The sequence below is a fragment of the Mustela nigripes genome, chromosome 12 (assembly GCF_022355385.1).
Source record: "Mustela nigripes isolate SB6536 chromosome 12, MUSNIG.SB6536, whole genome shotgun sequence".
In the NCBI taxonomy this organism is placed as follows: domain Eukaryota; kingdom Metazoa; phylum Chordata; class Mammalia; order Carnivora; family Mustelidae; genus Mustela; species Mustela nigripes.
This window is the reverse complement of record NC_081568.1, coordinates 35,416,515-35,431,181: the sequence shown is the minus strand read 5'-3', so window position 1 is coordinate 35,431,181 and position 14,667 is coordinate 35,416,515. Positions and strand designations below refer to the sequence as shown.

The window sequence follows — 14,667 nt, the reverse complement described above, 5'->3', positions numbered from 1 at the left end:
GACAAGTGTTGAGATTTTTATTATTATTATTATGTCCAGTTAGCCAGCATATAGTATATCATTAGTTTTTCATGCAGCATTCAATGATTCATTAGTTTCATATGATACCCAGTTACCATATCTTCCTACTCCCCTCTCTTCTGTAACTCTCAGATTGTTTCCTAGAGTACTGAGTTTTTGTTGTTATTGTTTGTTTGTTTTTCCCTCTAGCTTTTGATTCTGAATCTTAGGTGACCTTACCCAGAGATAAATGTCAACGTCCTAAAAGCTATAGAAGGCACTTGGCTTCTTTGTGTATTTTTAAAGCAAAGCAAGTAATATGTTGAGGTAATTCTTAATCACAAATTTAATAATGTTCTTATCCTTTTAAAGTAAATCAGTAATTTTTATGGAGTATTTTTTTTTATGAGCAATGAACTTGGCAAGGTCAGAGAAATAAGTATGTGATAGACAGCTCTTTCTGTCAAAGAAGTTTACTTGGGAAGATGACAGAAAAATAAAATTGTACACTTTAAAGAAAATCCCAACATAGTAGTTGAAGACATTTTGGAATCCAGGCAATCAGGAACTCTTCACTGAACCTCTCTCATGTGCCAGACCCTGGGATAAGTCCTGGCCTATGATGATGGTAAGCTAGTGAGATAGGAACAGATAATATGGTACAGATGTGATAGCAAGTGATTTTACTAATGAAAATTGTTACAGCAATTCTAAGGAAATATCGCTAAGGAAGTGATAAAAATTGAGCTGAATTTTGAAGAATGGATAGAATTTAAATCGGTAGAAAGGAGAAGAGCCTCCCATGCATGTGGAATATAGTGAACAGTTACTCCTTGGGAGGAACTCTGATGCAGGGAAGTCCATGGGCTGTTTGTGGGGGGAAGTAGGAGTTTGGCTGTAGTGAAGTTTTTGGGGAAGGACTGAGATAGAAAAAGCTAGAAAGATAGAAAAATTGACTAAGACCTGATTGTGAGGAACTTTCAGTGCTGAGCTGAAAGAAGCTGAATTTAGGAGATTGTTACTGAAGGGTTTCGTGTCTTGTACTATTCAACCACATGCAATTATCAGTGCTTAGACCCCTCTGTGAGCTTGATGTTTCTCCCATTAACATCCCAGCAACACATAAGACGCTGAAGGAGTTTGAATGGCAGAGTTGTAAAAGGAGTGGCATACTTTATTGATACATATTGTTCTAAGCTGATAAATTATGGGGAATGAAAGGAAAAATCTGCCTGAATTTAGAAGGCTTTCTTGGAGAGATTTGATTATTTTTTAAAAAGTGAAATTAAAGAATATTTATGAGCTAGACATTGTGCTTTTAGCATGTTTAAGTTGTGCTGTGTACATAGGTATCTCCAACAAAATGGAAAGTCAACTTCCTAATTTCTGTAGAAGACACTTGGTTTCCATAGAAGGCACTTAGTCTGTCTACATGTACATATTTACTTAATAACTATAAATTAGAAAATTGACACTCAACATTGAATTCTGTATTTTTCAGTTCCTGTTTAAAAAACAGTTGTAAAAACAAAAGTGTATCTCAACAGTCCCATTTTTCAAAATACATTGTTTGGTTTTCTTTTTTTTTTTAACTTAATGAAAAGGTTAATAAGCTGTGTGTTATTTTATAGGATATGCTTCTGTTACTCACTGTTTTGTTGACATATTTATCCATGTGATTGCATGTTGCTGCAAAGCACTCATTTTCAATGCAGTATAATATTCCAGAGTGTATATATACTATTGACAGGTTTTTGGTTTTTTTTTTTTTTTTTTTTCTGTTAAAAGCCATGCTGCTGTGAACTGTTTTTTGTGGGTTTTTTTTAGATTTTGTTTTTATTTATTTCTCAGAGAGAGAGAGAGTGCACAAGCAGGCAGAGGCAGAGGGAGAAGCAGGCTTCCTGCCGAGCAAGGAGCCCAATGTGGGACTTGATCCCAGAACACTGGGATCATGACCCAAGCTGAAGGCAGCCACTTAACTGATTGAGCCACCCAGTCTTCCCTGAACATTTTTCTTTACACACATTCCTGTGCAAGAGTTTCTCTTGGGTATTTAACTGTAAATGGATAAGTTATAGATTAAGTAAATCTCATGAATTAAAACAAGTTACCTATGACTTTCAGAATTAGAAGTTAAAACCCTGTGTGGTTTTAGCACAGTTCTGGTAAATTTTGAGGAGTGGATTTAATATAAGTCAAGGAAGGGGAAGGAGAGCTTATTGGGACATCAGGGTAGAGTTCTGACCTTAGTGTTATAAGGAATGTGGAGTGTGCGTGTGTGTATGTGTGTGTGTAACTTAATGGTAATGTTTTGCTATGAGTTAAAGAGACACAGACAACTTACAGAAAGTCAAAAAAGTGCATTAAATTAGGTCTACCAGGTGATAAATTGAAAAATAGGCTGTTCAGGTCTGGAATGCCAGTTCCATGATGTTATCCACGCCCACCCTCCATTTGTCACAGGATGCAACTGCTGATGGTACTGTTGGGAAGGCTTCCCTACCCCAGCCATCAAGTCCACATTTCAGGTGAGAAGAGAAAAGCCAAATGGCAGAGAAGACAACCCCAATTGGGACATTGTCTTATGTTTCTAGAAACCCCACCCAGTAACTTTGACTTTTACCTCATTGACCAGTAATGAATCATTTGGCTGCCCCATTCTTCTAAAAAGTATAAATAACCTATTTTATTGTGCTGACCATATTGCCACACCAAATCTTTGGGGATTCTGTAAGGAAAAGGGAATGGATATTGATAAAGCAATCAACAGTGTGCCCCAAGATACAAGAAGGGTGTGAGATAACAGACACTGATTTTCTTATAATCAGATTACTTCTGTGTCTAGAATAATGGAAAGATAAAATTTGAGATGTAGAAATGAACCTTAGAATCCAGAAGTCCAAATTTTCTTTTTTAAAATGAAAAGATAGCTAGAGAAGGTAAATGACTTTCTTAGGTTCTTAAAGTTATTAGTGACTGATCTCTTGAGCCTACATTTCTTGACTTTCAGGAAGGTTTATTTCTATATCTCCAGGTGTTTCTTTTCTATCTAAAGCACCACACAGGTAGGGTTGCCACAGGGATGGATGGCTTTGAAGTTACAAAGTAGTGGAACATTTTAAAAAGAGGAAGATTTCTAGTTCTGTGAAAAATGCTGCTGCTATTATGATAGGGATTGTATTAAATCTGAAGATTGCTTTGAGTAGTATGAAAATTTTAACAATATTGGTTCTCCTAATCCATGAGCATGGAATATCTTTCTGTTTGTTTGTATCATCTTCAGTTTCTTTCATAAATGTTTTATACTTTTCAGAACATAGGTCTTTTACCTCTTTGGTTAAGTTTATTCCTACATATTTTATCCTTTTTCGTACAATTGTAAATGGGACTATTTTCTTAATTTCTCTTTCTTTTACTTCACTATTAGTGTATAGAAAAGCAACAGATTTATGTACACTAATTTTGTATTCTGTGACTTTACTGAGTTCATTTATCAATTCTAATAGTTTTGGGGGGAGTCTTACAAGGTTTTCTATACAAAGTATCATGTCATCAGCAAATAGTGAAGATCTTACTGCTTCCTTACCAGTGGATGCCTTTTAATTTCTCTTTCTTGTCTAATTGCTGTGGCTAGGACTTCCAGTACTATTTTGAATAACAGTGGTGAGAGTAGACATTCTTATCTTGTTCCAGATCTTAGAGGGAAAGCTCTCAGTTTTTCACCATTAAGTATGTTCACTCTAAGTGTTTTGTGGCCTTTATTATTTTGAGATAATGTTCCCTCTAAACCTACTTTGTTGAGAGTTTTTACTGTGAATGGATGTGGTACTTTGTCAAATGCTTTTTCTACATCTACTGAAATGCTCATATGGTTTTTATCCTTTGGTTTCTTAAAGTGATATATCACATCAAGTGATTTGTGAATGTTGAATCACCCTTGTATCCCTGGAATAAGTCTCTGTTGATCATGTTGGATGATTTTTTTAATGTATTTTTTGATTCAGTTTGCTAGTACTTTGTTGTGGATTTCTGCATCTATGTTCATCAGAGGTATTGGCCTGTAGTTCTCTTTTTTTGTGGTGTCTTTATCTGGTTTTTCTATCAGGGCAATACTGGTATCATAATTTATCCTTCCTCTTCTATTTTTTGGAATAGTTTGAGAAGAATAGGTACTTATTCTTCTTCAAATGTTTAGTAGAATCCAAGCTAGTACAGCCATTGTGTAAAACAGTATGGAGATTCCTCAAAAAATTAAAAATAGAATTACCATTTGTTCAAATAATTCCACTACTATTTACCCAAAGAAAAGGAAAACAGTACTTCAAAAAGATATGTGTATCCTTATGTTTATTGCAGCATTATTTACAATAGCCAATATATGGAAGCAACCAAAATGTTCATCCTTAGATAAATGGATAAAAAAGAAATATAGTATAATATTTCTCAGCTACAAAAAGGATGAAATTTTGCCATTGCAACAACATGGATAGATCTAGAGGATATAATGCTGAGTGAAATAAGTCAGAGAAAGGCAATGATTTCACTCGTATACAGAATTTAAGAAAAAAAAAAAGGAAAAAGACAAAGAATAGACTCTTAAATATAGAAAACAAACTGGTAGCTCCAAGAGGGAAGGTGAATGGGGGGATGGGTGAATTAGGTGAAGGGGATAAAGAGTACACTTATCATGATGAGAACTGAATAATATATAGAGTTGTTGAATCGTTATATTGTATGCCTGAAACTAACATTATACTGTTGGTTAATTATACTTGAATAAATTTTAATAATTTAAAAAAAATCAAAAGAGGATTGTTTACCAGGTTGTGGATGGGATATGAGTGACCACAAGGGATAGCAGGGTGCCTAGGCATAGTTATCACAGAACAGTTACCAACACCGAAAGTCAGAAAAGGGGGTCGTATAGATAGGGCTGCATTGATAAGAGTTGTTACTTTTAAGAAAAAACATAGCCAACTCACTCTCTTCAAAGTGGAAGCTCGAGTACTGACTACATTCTCCTTCTTCCCTTGCTTCTGTGTCAGATGATTGAATCCAACTGGAAGTCAGAGGCAAGGGATCCTATTAACTGTATTCTACAAGGGTCAGTTTCCTAGATAAAGAGCAGGGTAGAGAGGGGTGAAGGACAGACATGGAGGGGAAGATTTCCAGTATGATAGCTTATTCTGAAGAGACATCTCCAGTAGAAACACTTGCTCACTTACTAACATATCTTTGGGGACTTCTGGCTCTTGATTGCTCCAGTATCCTAATTCCTGGCTGATGTTCACTTCTTCCTTTTTCATTCCCAACCCTTTGAAGGTATTAGCTTCTAAGATACTGATTTCTTGCATCCGAAGTACCTCTCATTAAGAACTTGTGAGTAGTAGGTAAACATCCCCATGGTAAACTGTTCCAGTGTTTCCTTGAGACTCTCTCATCCTAATACCTATGCCCTGGTTCTTTCAGGATATGAAATAATAGGTTAGAGTCCTGTAAGGTTGTTCAACAAAGGGAGCTTTATAGTGTCACAGTATGTCACACTATCAGCTCCCCCAAACAAGGCACATAATATTTGATACTTTTAAGCAAGCCCAGTCTGACACAGTTTGATATTCATCCTTAATTCGTTTAAGTGTTGAAAAGGATACCTGGCAAAAACATAAATTCCTCATCATTAATGCTTCCTGATACAAAGGGATTTATATGCAAAGGAACATAAAGGCACCACTGTTTACTTCCTAATATTCTGTAGTGAAGATTAGTCATGCCAATGCAAATGAGCGATTTGTGCTTTGGTAATTCTCCTGGGTTGGATTATGTCAATGGGATAGAAAATTAGGTATAAATCTCCAAATCATAATAAAGTACTTTTACAGACAGGTATTAGAACTTTCTACAGGCAAACTGCCTTTATTTGTAACTCCTCAAGGAAGCAATTCCCAGATGGCTATTGTCCATAAGCACAGTATTTGCTTCCATTTTTACAATTGTGTTTGCTTTCTGTTCCCACTTCTGTGTTAATCTCAGGACCCAGCTGTTGACAGTTACATTGATTTATCAGCATCAGAGTCTAACTGGAAGCTTACTATTATTTTCCTCATGGGCTTGCCAGCCTAAACATATGACCTTTTTCCTACTATAATGCCATTTAGAAAAGATCAGATTGCTTGGTTTTTTAAAGCTGCTTGCAAAACAATATTAAATAGATTAGAAGTCCATTAATGCTATCATCATTATTTTTTAGCTCAGGCAAGCTCTGTGATAGGTGATTGCCCTCATTTTATATATGCATAAATATTTTATAATATAAATGTAATGATATATTAAAATAGGTAGAAACATGCAATGGGGTAAACATGTTTAATCTTTATGTTTGCATATAGTTTGAATAAATATCATTTAATGAATACGTTTTCTCACCTTATGTTGCTTAAATTTTAGCAGAGTGTATTCTAGTCACTTTTTCTTTGATCATTCTAAATATGGTAAGACAGGATTCAAAGACAATAAAAAAATGTGGTTTCTTTATTCATAAAATCAATTCTCAAACCTACCCCCCCACACAAGATGTAATTCACACGAAACTGCCTCTTTAGAATTTTGGGGTACCCACTTTCCCATATGTAGACTTGTGTGGTGATAATTCTATGTGTCATTCTAATAAGAGACATTCCATGCCTGTCTCCAACCTTGTCAACTTGACTTTGTAAAAATATGTACCTCAGCATATTTAGAATTTCTACTTTTTTCCTTAATATTTGTCCAGTGGTCTAAACGAGATTTTGAAGTCTGCCTGACAAGTTTTTGTTGCTCTTGCTTTTGGTTTCTTTTCTGGGAGGTATTGGTAGGGTTGAAATTTTCTACCATAAAGTCATGCACCTTTAGCATGACCTTGATTTTTTTTTTTTCTCTCTGCACTAATGAGACCCTGGGTAGCTCTTATTTAAGGAAACTGCTTTTGTCTTCTTGACCATATTAAATTGATCATTGCTGACTATGGGTAACCTATTGCTTCATGTATTTACATTTTGAGTACATTCAAAGGGCTTTGAGAAAAATTCTTAGTTTTGTTTTAGGTGTCACAATTAAGAAGATTACACTGTATTTCTTCCAGTTACCTGCTGGAGGCAGTGATCTTGTATTTATTTTAGCAATGAAATTGGATATAACACGATCACTTTCTCTGCAATAGCTATGCCATGACGAAACAGCAGTTTAAAGGTCAAATACTACAGAACCTAGGAAACACTAAACTATAGATTCTGTCCTTAACCTAACTTAGTACTAAATACTGATTTAAAAAATGGGTCCTCTGATAATTGCTGTGTGATTTTTCCAGATAATAATATATTGCAGAAATGTTTACATTAAGATAGTCACAAAAGTTAATTATTAATGGCAATTTGTTTAATACTAAATTATGGGTAGCCACTTAACACCTCAGGCCATCCACCAAAAATAGTCAGTTCGCTAATATTTAATGCCTGACACTGCACTAAGTGAAAACTACATTTGGATGTTCTCATTACCTACTGAGTTTTGAGTCCTATGCAATTTTAACTAGTTCAGGGCCCTGGCAAAGCAAAATCAAACTTTATTATATTTAAGTGTGTTCTATGTCGTTTGGTCCCTACATGGGGAATAATTCTGGGAAGCTCAGGAAATTCTAAAATTTGGCAACACAGAGTTATGCATTGCCATTATCTTTTTTAATGAGCTGGGAGTGGGGAGGAATAGGAAGGAAAAGGATGACTCAGGGTCCCCTGCTCACCAAGGATTCATGACTTATCCAAATACAGAGAAGCCTTTACCACTTTTATTCCCTATCTAAAGAGAACACTGGAATATATTGAAAATAATCATATTCAATTGATTGTATTTCAGAAAGCAAAAAGCGTGTTTTTTGTTTTGTTTTCATATACACAAAAATCATGGGAAGCTACATAAGAACACCATATAAAAACTACTACCCATTTATAAATGGGCCATGCAGCCTCACCTCATAGGAACTCTAAGAACTATTTCCACTAGGCTAGTCACATTTCCACATGTGATCACGGACCACATTTGTTAATTCCAGTGTCAATGTTAGATTTGTCATCCTCATTTAAGGGAACCAACGCAACTTCTGTTAGGTTGTTGTCAGTTGATGTATATTGGGTATGTGTTCCATCTTTGGTTCCTGACGAAAATATGTAAATGATGATATTTGCGTTATTAGAGTGGTGTTTCAAATTTAACTTTAAGCACTTTGAGTCTAGAAAAGCAAAAGTGTATCATTGTGAGAGGACATTTGCCTTCGTCCCAGGAGAAAACAAGTGAGGAGGAAACTATACGAAAGCATGTCTGAAAATTAGCAAGGATGCTAATCCCCCGAAAAGGCACTCATGAAGGAAAGCATACCTAATAAATTTGAAATGTTTTATATTATTTCAGTTTTAAAGTCACCATTTAAATATATCATGAGTTATTTATACCATCTGTTATACAGATATCAATGAGAGACTAGTTGATCAAATTGCTAAGGACATCTGTTCCATTTTATTAAAATTAAAGTTCATATTTCACAGTGGAAATACTCTGAACCTTAATGAGAGATTCTGGTTTCCTTTGTAGTTCAAGGGAAGGTACTGTCTTTTCTACTTCCAACAAAATTCAACGTACCTATAGTAACATTAGCAAACAGACTAATGCTCGGATATTGTTATTCTCGGTTCAATATTTTTCCTAGATTCCATTAGTATCAGTCACTACTGGATGTTTGTGATACAAAGATGGTTAGGATATGTATGGTCCCTACTTTTAGGGAGCTTTGGTTATACTGCTGAAGACAAACAAATAAGCAGATGGTACAGTGCAATCACATGATAAATGGAAGCATAAACCCGGGGTTACATCGAGGAGAAGCTGGACCTAGCTGGGGGGGCTAACTTGGAGGGATAAAGGTGGATATTTGATCATGTCACAAACTGGTTTCCATCTTGAAAGACTAGCTGAAATGGCCAGGCAGAGAGGAAGGAGGTCAGAATGCATATTGAGTAAGAGAAAAGCTGCCCATCTAAAGGCATGGAGGAGAGTGAATTGTCTTGTTTGGGGAACTGGAAGTAGTTGGAGGTGGCAAGAACAGTCTGGGTTTTTGTATAGGAGTTAGGAGAGTGGGAGACTGTGGCTGAAAGGCCAGGGAGGGGCTGCATGGTGACCAGCTTGTTGTGATTCCCTTGGTAAGTTTGACTTACTCTTCAGGCTATGAGGAAACGAAGCGTGGAGGAGGCTAGGTTGGACTTGTTGCTGGCTGTTCCAAAGAAAAGACTGGAAAGGCATTAAAGTAGAGGAGGTAAATTGTAATTTGTGTTATAATTTGTGGCAACCCAATAAGGAAAATGCCAGAAAGGTACAGTGTTTTTCATTGGGATAAAGAAAGAGTTCTGGTGCTCACTTTGGAAGAAACATGTAGTAAAATTGGAACTAAACAGAGATTAGCATGATCCCTGAACAAGGATAACAGTGCAAATGTGTGAAAATTCTTTATATTTTTGTAACCATGTGGACTGGCAGATGTTAAATATACTTTTTGTGGTGATCATTTTTGCAATATTGCAAAATATATATATGTACTTTATCTATCTATCTATCTTAAATTTTGAAGATAGATAGATAAATATATATATATAAACATATGTATTTTTAATATATATTTATATATTATATATATCAAATCATTGTGTTTTAATCTTAATAGAATGTTATATGTCAATTATATCTCAATAAAACTGGCAGAAAAAGGAGCTATATTTTTCTATTCAAAAGGGCAATAATGAAAATAAACCCTATACAGCTTTAGAAATAAAAGAGCAGAATCAAAATCCAAGGATGGTGAAAGAACCGAAGGGTCAGTTTAATATTAACCACTGCTTATAAGATGATAGGATCTAACAGTATGATATTATTGTTATAACATATTTTTGATCACAGGAGTGCTAAGTAAAAAGCAAGGCCTCAAGCCAAGTGACATGTGTTAAAAAACAAAATTCAAATAAGTGAATTTAAAGATCTAACTGGCTTTATGAAATGATTCACAAATCGACAGCATCCCACCTACAAGTAGAGGGAATCTCTGAGGAGTTGCACAAAATGGAAGATTTTTCTGGAAAGAGGGTAGGGCAAGAAAGTGATTAGCAAAAGAAAAGGATTATTATGGACAAGGTTGCTTTCCATGAGGGGAAATGGAGGGGATCTTATCATGCAGATTACTTCCTCTGCCTTTGGGAGTTGGAGAAATCCCCTGCCAGACTCATTGAAACCCATCAGAATATTCTTGACTGATGAAGACTAGATTTCTGAAGGTGATTGAAACTGCAAGTAAACTGGATATTGAGCCTAGATTTGAGGACTGGGCCTAAATGACACATTTTGTCTCTGTGGTATCCTTTTTAACACACCTGTAAGTCCTCAAGGGAAGTACTGGGGACAGAATGAGAGCACAGATACAATATAAAGGGGGAGACAGTAGAAGGATTCTTTTCAATGGTTGTTATTTGTGTGCATTTGTTGGTTGTTTGTGATAAACAAACAGGTACTTTAAGACTCTTAGCCTGAGAACTATTTAGGGAGTGACATGGAAGCAGATACTGCTTAGATGCTCTTCTGCCTGGATGCTTTGGGTTAGCGTGCAGTGGAGGAAGGGTAAGTATGACAGGGAATCAGTTAAGTGATACCAACTGAAATTATGGGGTGGTTCAGGGGCAATAGAACTTATGGATGGTAAATTCAGGTTAGATGAATTTAGCATTGACACAGTTTGTCACATCTGTTTAAAGCCAAGTAGGGAACATCTTGGTAGACAGGATTAGAGGTCAAGAGAGAGGTCTGTTTTATTTTGATGAGTCATACTCAACTCTGTTCATCTCACTGAAAGTAAACTAGATTTGTTTTGGGTTTGTTGCTTGTTTTATGTGAAGGAGCAACATAGAAGAGGGAGACCAGATTGACAAATAACTAAGTTCTTGCTTGGAGTGAGACTGACCGGTCACAGCTCACTCAATAGTGAATACGAATATATAACAAGTTCTATCTCAGTCTAGTAAATGCTGCCTCAGCACCCGTGTGATACCTTCAGATTTGTATCTTGATGGGATAGCAATGGTCGTTTGGTTATGAAGGTTTGTTTTCTTGAACTTCTTTAGTTTTCAAATGGTTCATTTTATTAACATTCAGCGTATACTACAAGGCTCAGTTATTTCTCTTAAATTTTGAAGACAACACGCTATGCTTTGAGATACTTTAATCCTTTTTGGTTTAGCTTTAATCCCTTGTATTCTATGTTCATAGGAATATTTTTGGTCACTTAACTTACTGAAAGAGAGACCTTTCCACAAATCTTTTTTATTACGACTTATTACAAAAGGTAGATTATTGCCTTTGAAAATGCCTTAGTTCACTATCTAATTTGTCTTTTAAAATGTCTTAGTGTGTTATAAAATACTGTTTTATTCCAATATGGGTAATGCCCTCAGGATCACTACTTTAACCCAATTTTCCTGCCCCTTCTTACTCCTTTCATTATATTACCATTGTAAATACTAAATAGTCTTCTGCCTTTTTTTTCCATCTCCGAAATTTCTCTACCTAAATTTTGTCAAAAACACGCACCCATTTTGCTTATGAAATTGGCTCCTACATGCTGTAGCTTCCAAACTTTGGAGACAATACGTAACAAAAATCAAATATGAATATCTTCAAATTGTCATGTATAATTAGGATTCTCAGACAACCATGCCATTATCAATGTGTAGCACTGACTAATAATAAGAACAGTAATACTGTCATTTATATTTTAATGGCACCTATTGGCTTCCAAAGAATGTCAGTATATTTTACCTTTTCTGGTAAAGCTGCCCTACCTTTCAAGAGTGTTGATATCAAGTAAATTTATAGAAATACCTTATTCCTTCCTTATTTTTTTTTTTCCTTCCTGACTTATTTTAATACTCCTGCTACTCCCTTGCTTGGCTTCTACCTTCATCATAAATGATAAGTGCTCTAGGATCTAGTCTCTTGTGTGTTACTCATTTTCTATTTGAAGTTTCTTGTAGCCCTGGCTATTCCTCATCCAAAGCTAACCCATGGACATATCAAAGCAAAGGTAATCTGCCTGTACCCTATCTTATGTATACCTGAGTCACATTTACTCCCATCCTATCTTCTTTCATTTGAAAGATCCTATCTCTCATATTTGCCTTTAATTTTATGGTATTCAAGCTTTATCCTTCCCTAAATAATTTGTCTTGGGATGCTCTTCATGCTTTGTTTACACTGTGCTTATCTATGCTCATATAATTTTAGTGTCTTGGGAGTCAATCCTGAAACGTTTAGGGCCAGCAAGGAAACTGTAGGTCATGGCAAGAGGATATTTGAATAATTACTTAGAAGTAACACGCAGGCATTTAAGTCAAAATCTTCCAGAAACTGTGTCATTGACTTCCTAGCCTAAAACAGAAAGGCTCAAGGTATTTCTAGGGTCTTAGAAGAAGATATGGGAGCGATTTTTGAGTATGCCATGCTTTTTCTTGATTCTGATTGGAAAACTAGGTACTCTTCTCCCAGACCTCATCTACAGTGTGATCAAAGTTCCATCTCCACTGTCCAGAGAACCTGCTATCACAGCACTACCAACGACAGCATGCAGATTGTACATGAGGGAAGCTGTTTTGCTACACCTTCTCTAGGCAAACCTGGGGTAGAAATACACATATGCCCACCCGGGCAAATACAATATATGATTTTGTTAACCTTTGTTACCAGTGCCTAAGGAAAGGTGAAAAGGAAAGACTGTTGACTCATCGGAGCAGTTTAATCATTTTAGAACTAGCTGGGGAAAATCTGGCATGAGTCATGGAAGTGATGCACAAGAGAAATCATTAAGCTTTGAATGTTTACCTCTTCTCTCTGAGCAGTCCCTACTGACCGAGAAATGCATGCTGTTAATCATTAAGACATTCTCTTGCATTGCCAGTAAGCCAGAGTTGTTTCTTTCCACATCAGAGGAAGTTAAGGAAGACATCTATATGATGTGTCTGAAGATATTCTTTATAGTCTATCAGTTTGTGGAAACTTAAGCATTTTTCCTAAGTAAGGTATTATATATAGGTCAGTTTTCTACAGGAATTGTACTAAACAGTGTGCTCTTTGCAGGAATTTCTAATTATTATGCCTCAAAAACAAAATGGTCAGAGGTATAGGAGGTGTTGGCATTAGGTAATATTATAACTGGAAATAAGAATTCTACCAAAGTATTCAGGAATACTCCAGTTCGGGTAACGTTTGCCTTTTTATGGTCATATTTTTTATCATGCATTAACAGACTAAAAATTGCTTTTCTAAAAGTAAACTAACCATAGTTTTCCTCTTGGTGCTATAAGAGAATAGCTAGCATATGTTCATTAGAACTATTTCAAATGGAGTCCACTGGAGTTCACAGAGAACCTGCTTCACATTAATATGTTCTTTGGATAGTAATATCATGGCTAAATATGGAATAATTATCTAATATTTTTATTCTGACTTTATGAACTAAAGTGAGCTCATCAGAAATGGGAATTTTGTCTGAATCACCATTTTGCTAGTCTACTAATAAGCTGGTAGAATCAAAAGCTAGAGGAAGAGAAAAAAAAGAGAGAGAAACTAACAGATTGTTTCAATTTTTTTTCTTTCTGTTTTATAGTTTGTTTGCTTATAGAATTCCAAGTCAGTCTATATCTGAATTCAGAGCTATGGCTGCAACAAAAGAGTCTGAGACTCAAAAATCAATCAATTTCTTTTCTCTCTCTCTCTCTCATTTCACACACACACACACACACACACACACACACACACACGCTGACACTCAAATGTAATGTAAATGGAGAATTGATTTATCAGAGACAACTGAGACTCCAGGGATTTAAGCTTTCTAAATACCAGTAAAAAGTGTATTTGGTTTGATTCTACTGATCAAGAAGTTGCTTTTTGCCTCTGTTAAGTATTATTTGGTATTTGAATTTTCTGTGAAGTTGTATATGAGGTCAGGGAGTCCACACCTTATAAAACCTACATTTGTCTAAGGCTTATGTGGACTTAAGGAGTCAAAGCAGAACATTCTCTCAGAGCAGTAACTCTGACACAGAAGCCTCACATACCAAGAATACATTGAGTACACATCATAGGATAAGAGCTTTAAGTTGGAATTAGGCTTCTAAAAATAACTGCAAGTGCTCAATCTTTCTGCTTTTTACACAGTGGAGGATTTCCTAGGCTTATCCTGTTAGATTGCATAATCAATATACCAAGTTCTAGCATTGCTTATGATTTATGGCTTTGTTTGTCTGCAATTTAAGGTCATGCCTTTAGAATTAAGTAACATGTGCTGTTCCTGATTTGTTTAGTTACTATTTTGCTGTAAATAAGAAGGTGAATTTGGGGCACCTGGGTGGCTCAGTCAGTTAAGTGTCTGCCTTCTGCTTAGGTCATGATCCTGGACTCTTGGGATTGAGCCCCACATTGGGCTCCCTGCTCAGCAGGGAGTCTGTTTCTCCCTCTACCCTTCATCAGACTCCTGCTCTTGCTCATTCTCAAATAAATAAATAAATAAATAAATAAATAAATAAAAGAAGATGAATTTAAAAGCAT

The 14,667-nt window shown here is 35.7% G+C and overlaps 1 protein-coding gene and 1 non-coding gene across 3 annotated transcripts in view; both read left to right on the top strand.

The window, feature by feature from the left end:
- Positions 1-14,667, top strand: part of HCN1 (hyperpolarization activated cyclic nucleotide gated potassium channel 1) — a 394,861-nt gene that overhangs the window by 245,966 nt on the left and 134,228 nt on the right. The gene's annotated exons all lie outside the window — the stretch shown is intronic.
- LOC132028983 (U6 spliceosomal RNA) lies at positions 9,432-9,537 on the top strand. The gene has a single exon (XR_009407630.1). It is a non-coding gene; the product is annotated as a U6 spliceosomal RNA (small nuclear RNA).